Source organism: Lontra canadensis, unplaced genomic scaffold (assembly GCF_010015895.1).
Source record: "Lontra canadensis isolate GAN:19392208 unplaced genomic scaffold, GSC_riverotter_1.0 scaffold68, whole genome shotgun sequence".
NCBI lineage: Eukaryota > Metazoa > Chordata > Mammalia > Carnivora > Mustelidae > Lontra > Lontra canadensis.
In genome coordinates this window covers 3,398,302-3,415,379 of record NW_022631062.1, presented here as the reverse complement: position 1 = coordinate 3,415,379, position 17,078 = coordinate 3,398,302, and the positions used below count along the sequence as shown (strand labels likewise).

The 17,078-nt window shown below is 42.2% G+C and overlaps 1 protein-coding gene across 1 annotated transcript in view; it reads left to right on the top strand.

Annotated features, from left to right (window-relative positions):
• Window positions 1-6,929: 6,929 nt before the first annotated feature.
• Window positions 6,930-17,078, top strand: part of FRMPD4 (FERM and PDZ domain containing 4) — an 847,457-nt gene continuing 837,308 nt past the window's right edge. Inside the window, exon 1 of the mRNA XM_032880199.1 lies at window positions 6,930-6,970. The gene's annotated coding sequence lies outside the window, so the exon portion shown is untranslated. The remainder of the gene's footprint in view (window positions 6,971-17,078) is intronic.

Here is a 17,078-nt window from a genome sequence, read left to right as displayed (position 1 = left end):
CAAACCCTCATGGTGTTCCTGATTCTCTAGGTCGGAGATGGGACAGGAATATTTACAGTTCCTGCAAGTTCCCAGGTGACCCTTCCCTCTCAGACCACGATCGCAGGCCCGCCCCGTCGGCATCAGCTTGTAGTTTGTTAACAGTGCAGACTCTCACAGGTCCTTGGGCGCACAGCAGACCTTCTCTATCACAGTCTGCATTTTATCATGGTGCCAGGTCATGAGTGCACCAGGGCCCACAGACCACAAACTGAATAGCAAAGGCTAGATAGTCGCGAGAAGTTGTTTTCTTGTTCCAGTCTTGTCGAAGTGATGGCAGCCTTTGGAGCTGCCTCCCCCTGAGCCTTGACTTTCTGGCTGGTGGCCTCTAGTCGGTGACCTCCTCTATGCTGCCCCCTGCCTTGCTGTGACTTCCCTGGCTTTGAATACTCCCTGAATGGAAATACTACTTGGCCCTGCTCTGGAATATTAGTTCTGAAAAATGTAATGAAGGTGAATGCCTAAGCATCTGCTTTCCTTCTTGCTTCCCTGCTTCCCACTCACTTCTCTCAACTCCCGCACTGGTGAGCTCTTTGCGTTCAGTATCCTCTAGCATATGTGTGGAAGGCCAGAGCACGCCTCTGTGGAGCACTGTCACAGGAAGTCTCCAGCTGGGTATTTAAAGGTCCAGAAAAATGAATGGTGGTCACGTGTGTGCGGTGGGTACGGTTAGAGGTTATTTGGCAAGAATTGCTGACCAGCGCAATGGGTCAGGGCTGCACCTATCGGTCCTGGACTGAGAGGAATCTAAAAATGTTCAGAAGGAAAGCAAACGCCATGGCAATGCAATAGCTCTTAATGTGCTAGCCCAGCATCGAATAGGCTGAAACTGAGCAAAACTTTCTCATATCTTGCCCCCACCAGCCACCACTCTTTTGGCTGCAAAAGATCACGGAAGTAATATAACAATGCAAAGGTTTGGAAAATAGAGTACCAAATATTTACTCACTGTCCCACTGCCGTATTATATAGTTATATATATTTTTTAAGATTTTATTTATTTATTTGACAGAGACAGAGAGATCACAAGTAGGCAGAGAGGCAGGCAGAGAGAGAGGGGGAAGCTGAGCAGAGAGCCGGATGTGGGGCTGGATCCCAGGACCCTTGAGATCATGACCTGAGCAGAAAGCAGAGGCTTAACCCACTGAGCCACCCAGGTGCCCCTATAGTTGTATTTTTATATATTTTATTCTGTCTGTTGGAAACCATATATGATAGTAGAAGAATGGACTCTCAGAGATGTTTGTATCCTAATTCCTTGAGACTGGTAATTTGTTAGGTTATACAAGAATTTGGAAATTAGCATTGCGGAAGGAATGAAGTTTGCTTATTAGAGACCAATAAGTTTGCTTCTTGGAGGTTATTCTGGATTATCTGGGTGAGCCCAATGTAATCACAAGAGTCCTTGAAAGTGGAAGAGAGAGGCAGAAGACTCTGAGGGAAATGTGACTGGAGGTAAGTCAGAGTGATGTTGATGTGAGGAGGACTCAACGGGCCCTGGCGGACTTTGAAGACACAGGGCAGGGCTATGGGCCAAGGAGTGTGGGCGCCCTCTAGAGATTGTAGAAAGGAAATGGATTTTCCTATACAGCCTCCAGAAAAGGATGCCACCCAGCTGACACCTTAATTTCGGCTCAGTAAGACCTGTGTTGAACTTCTGAGCTCCAAAATTATAAGATAATAAATGTGCGTTATTTTAAGCAGCTGAGTCTGTGGTAATGTGTTGCAGCAGCAATAGAAAAGTAATATACCATATTTCTTCTCATAGTTACATCATGCCTAACTATTTTTATGTGTTGCTATAGTTTTTTATGATTATTCGAATGGCCATATAGTATTCTGTGGAGCTTACATACTGTCATTCCTTAGCCATCCCTTCATTTGAATATCAGATGTGTGAACTGCTTTCTGCATTTCCTTTTTTCATGTTTCATTATTTTCTAAGGATACTCTCAGAATTACATTTAGACTTCAAATTTCTTCCAGTTTTTCTCTATTTAATAAAAAAAGATCTCAGTCTATATGAAATTTTAAAAAAAGATTTATGTATTTATTTTAGAAAGAAAGAGCACGTGCCCATGGGGGGAGCTGAGGGACAGGGAGAGAATTTCAAGCAGACTCTCCGCCGAGTGAGGAGCCCACTGTGGGGCTTAATCTCATGACCCTGAGATCATGACCTGAGCCAAAATCAGCAGTCGTACACTCAACCACCCACTGAGCGAGCCAGGCACCCCTCATTTGATTTTTTTTCTTTTTAAGATTTTATTTATTTGTTTGAGAGACAAAGAGAGCAGGGAGGAAGGGCAGAGGGAGAGGGAAAAGCAGACTCCTGCTGAGCAGGGAGCCTGACGCAGGACTTGATCCCAGGACCCTGAGATCATGACCTGAACCGAAGGCAGTTGCTTAACTGAGCCATTCAAGTGCCCCTTATTTGATTCATTGTTTGATTTTTTTTTTTTTCAGCTGAATCTGAATTTATTGTTTCTAGCTCCTATAAAGATCCTATTGAGGGACACTTGGGTGGCTCAGTGGGTTAAGCATCTGCCTCCAGATGAGGTCATGATCCCAGGATCCTGAAATCGAGTCTCGCATCAGGCTCCTTTCTCAGCAGGGAACCTGCTTCTCCCTCTGCCTGCTGCTTCCCCTGCTTATGCGCATGCGTGTGCATTCTCTCTCTCTTTCTCTCTCTCTCTCTCTCCCTGACAATAAATAAACAAATCTTTAAAAAAATCCTATTGAGGGTTTCTGGTGTCCATTGCTCTGGCAAACTCCTTCAAAACCCATAGACCTGCAGTCACAGCCCTCAATCTTGTGATTCCACTTTTCCTATTTTTGTTTTTCACAAACTTAAATTATATTAGGCCATTTCTTTCATATCTTCTGTATTGATTGTTTTCCATTTTAAGTCTTTGTGTATTCTTTTCCCAGTCCAGGTTACATTTTTCACAGTGAAATTATGTGTGATTTGTATTACAAGCTTTTCCTCAGCAGCTCGGTATATGAAGAGTGTGAGCGTTAGAATCAGACAGCCCTAGGTTTGAAACCCAGTTCTGTTTCTCACTAGCTCTATGGCCTGGAATGAATCACTCATCTTCTTTGAGCATCAGTTTCCTCTTTAGAATGAAGTCAACAATGTCTTCCTTGCACAGTTGTCAACTAGTTTTTCGCTAATGTACAAAGAACCTAGCAAGATCCCTGTTACTTAGTAGGTAATCAATGAATGTCATTATTCATCTTATGACTTCTTTTAACCATCATCATTAAACTATAAATTCTTTAAAAATAAGAACAGTTCTTTATTCCTACATTTATACCCTATGAAGCCTGGGATATTATAGGTGCTTAATAAACATTTAAACTATTTCGACTTCCTTCTTCCTCTCCGTCTTGTTAAAATCCCATTCATTCTCCCAGGTGCCTCCTGCTACCCCGTCTCCTTTATGACTCATCCTTGCCACCTTTACCACCATTAACCTGGGTGAGTGACTACAGTTGAATGATGTAAAATGGAGGATAAGGGAGAAAAACAGAGGTTCATGGAGATAATCCATTGGATCCCTGTTAACTCCTTTTTTTAAAAAAGATTTTATTTATTTGTCAGAGAGAGAGAGGGCACAAGCAGGGAGAGTGCTGGGCAGAGGGTAGAAACAGGCTCCCTGCTGAGCAAGGAGCCCGAAGCAGGACTCAGTCCCAGGACCCTGGGATCATGACTTGACCTGGAGGCAGATGCTTAACCCACGGAGCCATCCAGGTGTCCCTTAGCTCTAAGTTTTTATATAGTTTTGGAATTTTCTGGGGAAGGAGTTATTACTGAGCTCTTGTTAATATGCCCAAATGTTCCACATATGCTAGGGCTTGTCATGCCATTTAAGACTCAACCCAGAACGAGAAAATATTTGCAAAAGGCATATCTGATAAAGGACTGCTATCCAAAATACGCAAAGAACTCTTAAAACTCAACAATAAGAAAACAGCCCAATTAAAAAATGGGCCAAAGACCTTAAAAGACACACCACTATAGAATGTATACAAATGGTGAACTAAACATATAAAAAGATGCTGTGCATCATATGTCATTGGGGAAATACAAATTAAAAGAACAATGAGATACCATTACACGCCTAATTTGGGCAAAATCTAAAACAGTGACAACAAATGCTGACAAGGATGTGGAGCCACAGGAACTCTCTCATTCATTGCTGGTAGGAAAGTAAAATGGTATAGCTACTTTGGAAGACAGTTCAGCAGTTTCTTATAAAACTAAATATACTCTTATGATATGATCCAGCAATTGCATTCCTTGGTATTTACCCAGTGGAGTTCAAAACTTCTGTCCACACAAACTCTGAACACACATGTTTATAGCAGCTTTATCCATAATTGCCAAAACTTGGAAGCAACCAAGATGTCTTTCAGTAGGTGAATGGATAAACAGTGGTCCATCCAGACAACAGAATATTATTCAGCACTGAAAAGAAATGAGCTATCAAGCCATAAAAAGCCAGGGAAGAACCTTCAGTGCATACTACTGAGTAAAAGAAGCCAATCTGAACAGGGTACATACTGTATGACCCCAACTATATGACATCCTGGAAAAGGCAAAACTATAGAGACAGTAAAAAGATCAGTGTTTGCCAGGCAGTGGGGTGGAATGGGTACGGAACAAATAGGGAGAGCACAGAGGGTTTTTAAGATAGTGGAAATACTCTGTATGATACTATAATGGATACATATCATTGTACATTTGTGAAAAATGATAGAATGTACAACACCAAGAATGAATCCCAAGGTAAACTATGGGTGACGGTGATGTGTCAGTGTAGGTTCATCATTTGTAACAAATATCCCACTGTGGTGGGGATCTTAATAACAAAGGAGGCTAGGCATGTGTGGGGCAGAGGATGTAAAGGAATTCTTTGTACCTTCCCATCGATTTTGCTGTGAACCTCAAACTGCTCTAAAAAAGTTCTTTAAAGGAAACCTCCAAAACTGAAGCCGGCCCTTACCATACTATACTCATTTTTAGAATAAGGAAATAGAGAGACAGAGCTTAAGTGGCAGAATCAGGACTTTCATCTCAATTTCTTTGCCTCCAAAGCCCACAGTCTTTCTACTCCATCAGAATGGAGCGACACCAACAGTGCCCTGTCCACAACGTGTTTTGTTCTCACTCTTCCCATACATGCACATATGCCTACAGCTTCTTCTCAGGAGCCCGTGTGGTCCTCCACCTTCTCCCACCGCAGAGGTGTGCTTGGCCCGTTTGCCCAGTAAGCTAGAAAGACCGGGAGTCCATATCCTGGGGGGCAGCCCTTTATTATGCTGGGCAGGTGTCAGTGGATGACTGTTCCAGCCGCCTCACCTGATAAGAAATGTGGATAGTGGTGATGGCTATGGCTGAAGTCAAGGGCCCAAGCATTCGGTGATGTTAGGTGTAGAACTTCACAGTAAATGTTTAGAAGCTCTTCTAGTAATTGGACGGAGACATTGTGTTTTTTGATTCTAATAATTTAAAAAGAAGTGTGTCTTTTGTATGTCTTTTTTTTTAATTTCATTTTTCTAGCAACTTATTTTTGTTGTTTTTACAAAAGTCTTGTTTTGTGGTGGATTTGGCACTTTTAAAGACCTGGTTCATCATGGGAGTTTGAGAAGCACTATTCTCCAGCAAGGGGTTGACAAGCTACAGCCCTTGGGCTGGCTGCCTGGTTTTGTAAATAATGTTTTATTGGAACACAGCCATACACATGTATTTATGTATTATCCAGGGCTGCTTTTTCTCTACAGTGGCAGAATCGAGCCATTGTGACCGACACTGCATGGCTCCCAGGGCCTGAAATATTCACTCTGTGCCCTTACAGGGAAGTTGGGCCGAGCGCTATTGTACTCTGTCTCCTTTAGTTCCCCAGCTGGGTTGAGCTCCCCAGTGTTAACTTGCCTGCTAACATACTTTCCGTTGACTTCTTTCACTCCCCTGTCTCATTTTTTCACTCCCCGCCAGTGTTTCCTAGATATCCTAAATAAATGACTTGTATGCACATTCTCGACTCAAAGTGGAATTCTGGGGGAACCCAACCAAAGCACACATCGTGGCCTTGTTTGTCCTAATTCCAGGGCAAACTGGCTAGCAGAGCAGGGTCCACTTACTAGCAGGGTCAACATCAGCACAACGATTACACTGTCACGTCCCTCCCACCCACTCTGTCCTGTCTCTTCTGCAGCCCTGTTTGAAAATTCAACCTTGTGGGCATGGCTTTTTCTCGTTCACGTGTTCTCTCTTATTGAGTGTCACCTCTGCACCAGGGATGATGGAGGAGAGGATAAAGAGCAGGAGGAAGAAAGAAAATCCCATCTTGTCCTATATAGGATGCTCCCTTTTTACAACAGCAGCCTGCTTGGAGCTGATCCCAGGGTGCCCACGCACCTGAGTCATGGCCGGTTGTTTTCGGCCTCACGGGACGTGGCCAAGTCAGTGGCTACCCCCACGATACTGCTGCTGCTTTCATTTGTCTCTGTCTGCCCCTCCTAATTACTTAGGTCACTTCAGACTTTAATTCTGTCTTCTAAAGTGTAACACAGCCATAATTAGGCCATATGTTAATTAGCAAGATGACGTCCTGTCACTCGTGAGAGATGCGGATCATCCCAGAAAGTACCATAGACAGGGGAGTTGAGCAGGAAGAGGAAGTCTAAGGAGGCTGGCAGTGACTCTCTGTCTAGCTGGAGCTAGAGAAAATGGCAGGATGCAAGAGGGCCAAAGGATGGGGTCACACAAAGCAAAAGAGCTAGAGTCGACCTCTTTTCCACTCCAGGAATGAGCTGGAAGCCAGGAGACAAGCCTGAGGCCGAGGAGCCACCGGGCATGGCAGAATCCACTGAAGGACTGGACGTGGCCAGGGCTGAGGTCAAGGCCCCGATGGACGCTACGGGCAAGGTGAGTGTCGGGCATGCGTTCCCCCATGTCTTAGCGCTGGCAGCCTGCGGGGATGCCAGTCACAAATCAAGGCCATTCTCTGCTGCCATGGCCCTTCCAAGGGGCCTGCGAGGAGGTCTGGCAGATGGGGTTCTGGTAGCTCAGAGACGCACCCAAAGTCAGTTCCCCATTTTCTTTTAACTTAAATTGTGACATTCTTGGGATGACAAAGTTGGAAAGAGGATTGCGCAGGGCATGATCATTTCCGATTTCAGATAGGGTCACCTTTATCACTCAGGAGACAATTTTCCAGGAAACTAATTACTCAGGGAATTTACGACTGGGTACAATGACATTTGAATTATGAAGATATTAACCTTCTTCCAGTTTGCTGTCAAAACATGATGTGACGAGAACTTGTTCTGTCATCACCCAACTAATAGATGGAAGGGACTAGGACAGTCGTTTGAAGTTGTGTATTGCCTTGGGTTTTGGAAAAAGACATTTGACGTAGGAACTCTCAAAGCATATCGAAGGGGAAATTTTGAGGGGTACAGTCTGTGTTAATACTAATATTAATAAGGATTATTGTATTTGTAGAGTTCCTACTATATTCCAAATCGTTATGGCCATTACTTTTAATACTCCTAACATCCTTCAAGGAAAGTATTGTCATCGTCATTTAACTTGAAGCTCATACATGTTGAATCATATTCAAAGATTCAGTGCCGGCTGAGACAAAGTTGAAATCTGTTATTTTTTCTAAACTCTAAACTTTGAGCTCTTTTTAGGACACTGGGATCAGCAAACTCTTTCCGTAAAGGACCAGATAGTGTGTTCACTTTTGCTGGTCAGGTTATATATGTCACAACTTCTCATTTCAGCTGTTGTAGCTCATAGGTAACCATACATAATATACCAATGAATGAATGGATACGACTATGTTCCAATAAAACTTTATTTACACACACTAAGATTTGTTTTTAACACAATTTTCTTTTTTTTAAAAAAAGATTTTATTTATTGATTTGCCAGAGAAAAAAAGAGACAGAGACAGAGACAGAGGGAGGCAGGCAGAGGGAGAAGCAGGCTCCCCGCTGAGCAGGGAGCCCAATGCGGGACTCGTTTCCAGGACCCTGGGATCATGACATGAGTCAAAGGCACACACTTAACCAACTGAGCCACCCAGGCATCCCTACATAATTTTTTATATATCTTGTGTTATCATTGTTCTCTGGAATTTTCTCCCCAGACTATTTAAAAAATGGTAAAATCATTCTGTTCACGGGCCATGCAAAAACAGGTGGCAGCCCAGGTTTGGCCCACAGGCTGACCCGTGCCCTCCACAAAACCACCTATCTCACAATGACTTGCAGAAACAAGCGAAAGCAACCGAGCTGCATATTTTACCTAAGGGAGTCAAGCCATCCACAGGAAGAGTTATCACAACCTTTAGGACAGAGAAGCTGTAGGGAACAATGGTCCTCATCCTGGCTGTGCCATCAGCTTTAATGTATCGGCTTAGGTTACACCGCAAGAACTTCTGGGTCTTGCTTACCTCTTCTCCAGAATAAGAACGATCCCTAACGACTCTACTGTTCTTTGATTCTACTCATGGATGCCTGCACCAAATGACTTCCATAATATCAGAATTTAAATCTGAGACGATTACTTGGAGGATGCCATCATTAACATGGGAAAGGCTGGGGGAGAAGCAGGTTTGTGGGTGACAGCAAGAGTTTGCTTGTGGACAAGTTAAGTTTGAGGCACCTAATAGACATAAATGAAGACAGTTGCTTTTAAAAACCTGGAGTTGGCAGGGGAAGGCTGGACAAGAGATTAAACTTTAGAAGTGGCCAGCATGTAGACTGAATCTGGGTATATCATAGCATTGAATAAGGTCTTTTAGGGCAAAATTTCATAACCTTGGCACTATTAACATCTGGGGAGGGTTAATTCTTTTTTGGGGGGATAATCCTTTGTTGGGGGACTATCCCATCCTACAGCATACTTCTTAGGGTGTTTAGCAACATTCCCTGGCCTCTACTCACCCCACCCCCAGTTATCACAACCCCAACAGCTCCAGACACTGTGCCACATGTCCCCTGGGGTGAAAATCGCCCTTGCTTGAGAGAGAATCACTGTCTTAGGGAAAAGGCTGAGGATGGTGCCTAGGGACTGCAGCTTTGGAGGTCAGAAAGAGGAGGAGGAAATGGGGAAAGGGACTGAGAGGAGTGGCCATTGAAGTAGGAGAAAAACTCAGCTGTGAGGTCCCAACGGTTTAGGCTGGATTGGGTGTAATGGTTGAGGAAAGGCAGAGGCGGAAGTCAGACAAGAAATAATGGCCCATGGCTCAGGGATGAACCCTGGTGAACCCCACTGTGTTTCCTTTATGGGACCCCCAGTGGTCGTAGGGGTGGCAAGGCACATGAAGCATTAGGTCATACGTTTTCTAACTGCATGACACCTGAAGACAGTGCATTGGACAGTGTTTTCTAGTAGGGAACTAAACTAGATAGCAGGTTAAAAGTAACATTTACAAACCAAAGATAGAGGCTGTTCCATGTTTCTTCTTTTTCATTTTATTTTTAGAAATAATCCTCAGAGGATAAAAATGTTATTGTCTGGGTGCAGGAGAAAAGCTAGAACAGAAATAGAGTTGCTATGGTTTTGAGGGAAAGCAAAAGGGACTCAAGACCTGGGGCTTTTGCCATTCTGAGCTGCAGGGTGGATCTTCTTTGTTTTGTTGTCTCTTCACTTACTTCATGTCTAACAGTAGTAAAAAAAAAAAAAAAGTCTAGAGATGTGAACTTGAACTTGTGTGAACTCTCTCTTTATGCATTTAAAAATGAAGAGCTATGACTTAATGAAGGCCCAATATAAAGACTATGAAAATCAGTCCCTCATGTTGAAATTGATGTCATTAGACAAGAGTTCCTCTTAGTCACATGCCTGATAGTAAAGGATGGAAGAAGCCATGATGTATACTTTCTTCTTTTTATATTTGTCTTCTCACTCCGAAATGAAGATAGTAAGTTTACCTCATGAGGTTACTATGTAAAACTGCCTAACAGTGCCTAGTCGGGCTTCTGTAAATGTTTAAAAAGAATACCAGTGTGTATCCTGCTTGTGGTGGTGGTTGCGCATGTCTCAACATGTAATAAAATTCCATAGAACTAGACACTGAAGCCCCACCCCCAAAAAAGTATAGCAAGAGAGTGAAATCCAAATGAGATTATTAGCTGAGTTGGTAGTATTCTATCAATGTTAGTTTCTGGTTTTGACAGTGCACCATAGTTATGTAAGAGGTTCTCATTTGGGGAAGCTGGGTGCAGGTACAGAGAACTCTATTATTTTTGCAACTTCTTGTGAGTCTTAAACTATTTCAAATAGAAAAGCATTAAAAACAAATAGTTAGGGGCGCCTGGGTGGCTCAGTGGGTTAAGCCTATGCCTTCGGCTCAGGTCATGATCCCAGGGTCCATCGGGCCCTCTGCTCAGCGGGGAGCCTGGTTCCCCCCATCCCCTCTCTCTGCCTGCTTCTCTGCCTACCTGTGATCTCTGTCAAATAAATAAATAAAATCTTAAAAAAAACCCAAATACTGAGCTGTTAAAATAGATCACAGAGCCACCCCCCCCGCTCACCCATTTGTGACTATTGCATAGCTCTGAATCATTTGGTTTTGTTGTCAACTTTACCTTGTAGATTCATTTTTATTTTAATGGAGAGTCATATCATGAGTAAATCAGATTATCAGGTTTTATTTGTAAGTGAGAATGTAGAATCAAATCACTCTATGTTTAGGCTAATGCAATAGGTTATAACCCCCAGATTGTGATCATAAATTGATCTTAATAAATACGTAGTCATGAAACCCAATGATAGGTGAAAGTCTGAAATTAAGCAGAATTACCATTTAGTCTTTAGTTTTGGAATATTTTATTTTTGGATCGTCCAAGACTCATCTAAGTTTGCCAAAGAAATTTTCACACAACACATCCTTAAATTCCCTGAGAAGTAGAAAGTAGAGGTGGCTTGCATACTTTTTTAGGTGAGAATTTCTACTTCAGCAGATTTTGGGGAGGGCAAGCCTCCTCTATCTTGCTGATATGCCTAAGATGTGATCTATTTATATTACAAACCATATGCAGAGCCTGGCAAGCCTTTCTGTAAATGAGCTCATCGGTTCTGCCCTAAAATAGGAGGCTGGAAGGAGGGTGCCAAAGACATTAGAGACCTTTCCCAACCATTACACCTCTTGGTGCTCATTGAACAGGAAGGATAAACAAAATCTATGAGTTCTGATAGGAAGGATAAATAAAAAGTACCTATCAAGGGGAACAGCATGCTTTCCTTGGTCTTTGTTGCTGGCCATCAAAGTCAAGTTCTTAAAGACTTGAGTACTTTTTAATGGATTTTCCTTTTCTGTGTTTGTACAAATTGCAAGTAAAGATAATTTCAAATTTGTCATACTGATGGGCCTCCTTCAAAGTGTGATGAGTTTTATCTAGAGCTTCATTCAAAGCAACCAGTATTTATAGAACATTTTATCCAGTGTTAAGTCATTAGATTTATCTGTAAGGAAATAGAGAAGAGCAGTTGCTGACCTTAAGAGGCTCCCAGACAAGTAGGGAAGAGATGAGAAAACAAAGAAAAGTATTACAAAATGACAAGCACAGCCAGAGAAACACATACAAGCTCCAGAGAAAGGAGTAAGAGGGAGGTCATTAACTATTTAGGACAATGTGGCTCAAACTGAGCCTACAAAAGGATGTATTCTTGGAGTGTGTTGTTTGCTACAAGAATGTAAAAATTTTGTGTTTTCGTTTCTCTCTGTCTTTGTTTTTTTTTTTTTAAGATTTTGTTTATTTCTTTGACACAGAGAGAGAGATCACAAGTAGGCAGAGCAGCAGGCAGAGAGAGAGGGGGAAGCAGGCTCCCTGCTGAGCAGAGAGCCCAATGAGTGGCTCGATCCCAGGACCCTGAGATCATGACCTGAACGGAAGGCAGAGGCTTAACCGAGTGAGCCACCCAGGCAACCCAGAATTTTGTGTTTTCATTAGGTGGAAATTATATGTACACACATTTATTTTTTTCTAGTTATCCGGATGAGGGTGTATCACAAAAATTTATTGTAGAGAGAACATTTAACATGAGATCTACCCTCTTAACAAATCTTTTTTTTTAAAGATTTTATTTATTTATTTATTTATTTGACAGAGGGAGAGCACAAGCACGGGGAGGGGCAGGCAGAGGGAGAGGGAGAAGCAGGCTCCCACAGAGTAGGCAGCCCAATGCGGGGACTCGATCCCAGGACTCTGGGATCATGACCTGAGCCAAAGGCAGATGCTTATCTGACTGAGCCACCCAACCACCCTCCCCACCCTTAACAAATTCTAAACTGCACAATACAGTATTGTTAACTATAGGCACAGTGTTGTAGCCAGATCTCTAAAACTTATTCATCTTGCATAACTGAAACTTTAACCTGTTGAGTAGTGTCTCCCCATTCCCCCCCTCTTCCCAGCCCCTGGCAACCACTATTCTATTCTCTGCTTCTATGAAGTTGACTACACTGAGTCCCTCATCTAAGTGGAATCATATAGCATCTGCCTTCTGTGACTGGCTTCTTTCACTTAGCACAATGTCCTCCAAGTTCATTTATGTTGTAACAAATAGCAGAATTTCCTTCTTCTTTTTTTTTTTTTAAAGCAGAATAATATTCCATTGTATGGATACGCCACATCTTTTCTTTATCCATTTGTCCACCCTTGGACATTTAGGTTGTTTGCACATCTTTGTTACTGTGAATTGGATGAGCCTTTATCTTATTGAATGCTCATGTCCACATGCTTTTAGTGCATTTGCATCTATATACTGTTCAAACGAGAGTTTTGCTTTAGTTTGGATAGAGGGAGTAGATAAGAAAACGGAGTTATTCCACAGCACATGTAGTTGGAAATATGGGATTCAGAGAACCTGAACTAGAACATCAGTGGCCTATTCTGAGTTACAGGGGGATGTTTTGCATAGATGCCATCTTTATTTGATCCAACCAGCAAAGTTTCCTTAACAAGAAGTGTGGTAGTACATACTCAATGAAGAATTTGTGTATTCCTAATTTCAACTGCAGCTGTTTAAGATATCCAGTTAATTTCTGAATAATGCCCCAGTGCTTACTGTGCCTATAACTAAACAGGAAAGCTGTGCCTATGACAGACCCTTTCCCCTCTCCATATTCTTGTAATAAGCAAGGCAGCATCAATTTTAGTACTTTGAAGAAAAGGCCAAAGGAGCCATAGTTACATTGGCAGTATGTGAATCAGAAATTGCATTCAGCTGCTAGTAATAAAAACCCATAAAAGGGTGGCTTAAATTATGGCTCTATTAGTCCACAGTGGGTAGTCTAAGACTGCTATAGTAATTACATGATATAACCAGGGACCCATACTCCTTTTGGCTTTGTGCTTTGACATCGGAATCCTCCTGCTCTCAAAATGGCTGTCAGAGCTCTAGCCATCTTATTTTCATTTTAGCCATAGAGAAGGGGAAGAGCAAAGAGAAAAGAAGGTATATGCCCACTGTGTTAACCCCTTAAAATTGCCTTCCTAGAAGTCCGCTTTGGTGACTTTTACCTGTATCACATTGACCAGGACTATCTCAAACACTCCTAGTTGTAAGAGAAACAGGAAATTTTGTTTTTAGCTCATCACATTGCCCCTTCAAATAACCTCAGGTTTCAAATAATACAGAAAAGAGAAAATAGATATTTGGTAGACAGCCAGTACCCTCTGGACATCAGGATCTTATTATCACTGGGCTCTTGATCCAACTTGAATAACTACCTGATTCCAAACTTCTTGAAATATGAAAGAAAAAAAACCCTATTTGTTAAAGGTAGTGTTATCTAGATGTTTGTTATTCACAGCTCAACATATTCTAAACTGAAACAAATACGAACACTGCTTATTGATGTTTAAGATCTGAAGTTGACTCTTTGTTACCAGGAATTACAAATTCAAATATATTCAGAACTAGAGAGGCAGTGTGAGTGAACGATGCTGGTTGAGGAAGGGGCCATGACAACCTGGAGAGTGTATGGCCCATCCAAAGTGGGCCGCCACTGCTGCTGGTGGACTGAGAGGCTTATTTTCATACAGGATGACCAGCCCCTATTACCAGATAAAAACATTGAAAAAGAACAAGAAAACTAGATCTTAAAAAAAAAAAAAAAAAGATTTTATTTTTAAGTAACCTCTACACCCACTGGGGGGCTTGAACTCACAACCCTGAGATCAAGAGTCACACACTCCACAGAGTGAGCCAGCCTGGTGCCCCAGAAAGGTGGATCTTTATGCATATAACAGGGTAAGAAAATCCTTTTCATACCACATTCTAGATATGAAGAAAACGAGTTCATTCTATTATTTAGTCTGTAATTTTGGCCTCTCCCAATCTCCCTTCCTCTGGCTAGAGGAAAAACATAAGAAGACACAAGCAACACCTAAAAGTCAAACTTGTTTAAATGTTACTCCACTCTGAAGTTCCAGGAAATGTTTTCCTCTTTTCTAAATTATTAAGGTATAATTCAAATACCATAAAATTCACCTTCAGAAGTTTATAATTCAGTAGTTTTTAGAATATTCACAAAGTTGTACAATTGCCACTATCTAACTCCAGAACATTCATCACCTCAAGGAACCCCCAAAACCCATACCCATTAGTGGTCACTCCCCTCCCCCCAGCCCCTGGCCACCACTAACCTACTTCCTGTCTCTGTGAATTTGCCCACTCTAGAGATGTCATATAAATGGAATCATGTAATATGTGGCTCTTTGTGACTGGCTTTTTTTCATTTAATATCATGTTTTTAGGGTTTATCCCTGTGTAACATGTATCAATACTTCATTCCTTTGTGTGTCTGAATAGTTTCCATTGTATAGATAGACCACACCCTGTTTATCTGTGAGTTGTTGGACTTCTTGAGTTGTCTCCACTTTTTGGCTATTATGGATAATGTGCTATGAACATTCGTGTACAAGTCTTTTTGTAGACATATGTTTTCACTTCTTTTAGGTATATGCCTAGGAGTGAAATTGCTGGGTCAAATAGGAGCTTTGTGTTTAACTTTCTGAGGAACTGTCCAACTGCTTTCCAAAGTGGCTGTACCAATTTCCACTCCCACCAGCAGTGAGTGAGAGTTCCAGTTTCTCCACCTCTTGCCAACTCTTGTCATTGTCTGTCTTTTTGATTATAGCCATCCTAGTGGGTATGAAGTGCTATGTCACTGTGGTTTTGATTTTTTTCCTTAATGACTAATACTGTTGAACATCTTTTCATATACACGTTGGCCATTTGTAGATCTACTTTGGAGAAATGTTGATTTAAATTCTTTACCTACATTAACAAATAAGTTCTATCTTTTTATTACTGAGTTGTAAGCTTTTCATATTGTTTTTATTTATTTATATGTTTGTTTGACAGAGAGTGAGAGAGAGCAAAAGCAAGGGGGAGGGGCAGAGGGAGAGAGAGGAGCAGACTCCTCACCGAGCAGGGAGTTCAATGTGGGTTTGATCCCAGGACCCCAGGATCATGACCTGAGCCAAAGGCAGACGTTTAACTGACTGAGCCACCCACACACCCTTTTTATATGTTACAGTCATATTGGAGGTCATTTCAGCCATTTCAACAAATGTTTGAAAATTGCCGACTAATATTGTTCAAAATAGTATAAAAATACCCAGTTTCCTACTGCTTTTCTCCCTAGAAGAGCATTGACGTGTGTGGGGTAGGGTGTAGCTTTTGTAACCTCGTGGCAGGTGGAAAGAGTCCAGCTCTTTGGGTTACCTTCTGGGTTCTGGAAGCATTATTACTCGTTCCCTTGGGTGCTGCTATCTTGGCAGGCATTTGTGGCTCACATCTTTGATGGGGGAAGCAGTGACATGGCCACTCTTGGCTTTGCGAGGGTCTTGTGTTGCAGTGGCTTCTTTGGCCTCAGATCTTTCTCTTGTCACTGCACATTCCTCTGAGGTCTGACCCAGACTTTCATTTGGCTGCTCTAATAAAATACCAAAGATTGGGTATCTAGTAACACCAAAAATGTGTTTCTCACAATTCTGGGAGCTGGAAGTCCAAGATCAGAGTGAGAGCCTTCTTCTGAGTCACAGACCTCTTACTGTATCCTCACATGGCAGAAAAGGCTAGGGAGATCTGTGGGCTCTCTTTTATAAGAGCACTAATCTCATTCATAAAGTCTCCACCCTTATGACCTAATCACCTACTAATACCATCACCTTTGGGGGTTGGGATTTCAACATATGATTTGGGGGGAGTAGGTCAAAAACATTGAGAGCATAGCAGTCTTGATTTAAGTGGTCTTCTATAGAAACTTCAGTGGATGCCACCTTACCCCCACCGTGGCCATTCTCTTTAGCAAATTCTACATTCAGAAGCTCAGCTGTTTTCCATAGTGGAAAGCAGGGTAGTCTGAGCAAGCTGAATTTGAGGGTCTCCTCCTGCATGACTTGGTTGTCAAGCAAGGTATATGATTGCACTTCAGAGACATATGAGATCTTCATCTGTTGCAGATTGTGTTTTCCTGCTTTTGTCCATGATGTCTCTCCTTTGCCAGGCATAAGCTAAGGAAAAGAAATCAGGAGGCCCAACTCTCTACTATGCTCTCCTGCTTTTCTCTCTCTTTCTGAGAGTTCCTCAGATCAGAAGACAGGAGGGTGTAATAGGGTTCTTCAGGAAAACAGAACCAATGTGTGTGTGTGTGTGTGTGTGTGTGTGTGTGTGTGTGTGTGTCTAAAGATATTTACTAGAAGGAATTGTCTCATGTTATCATGGAGGCTGACAAGTCCTAAGATCTGTAGGGTGACTCAGCAGGCTAGAGACTCAGGAGAGACAACAGTATAGTCCAAGTCTGAATCCAAAGGACTGAGAATCAGGAGAGCCAGTAGTGTCATTCCAGTCTGAAGGCCAGCAGGCTCAAGACCCAGGAAGAGCCAATGTTTCAGTTAGAATCCCAAGGTGGGAAAAAGCCAGTGTACGAGTTTGAAAGCTATTAGGCAGGACGAGTTCTCCTCTTACTTGGGAACAGGTCAGCCTTTTTGTTCTATTTAAGCCT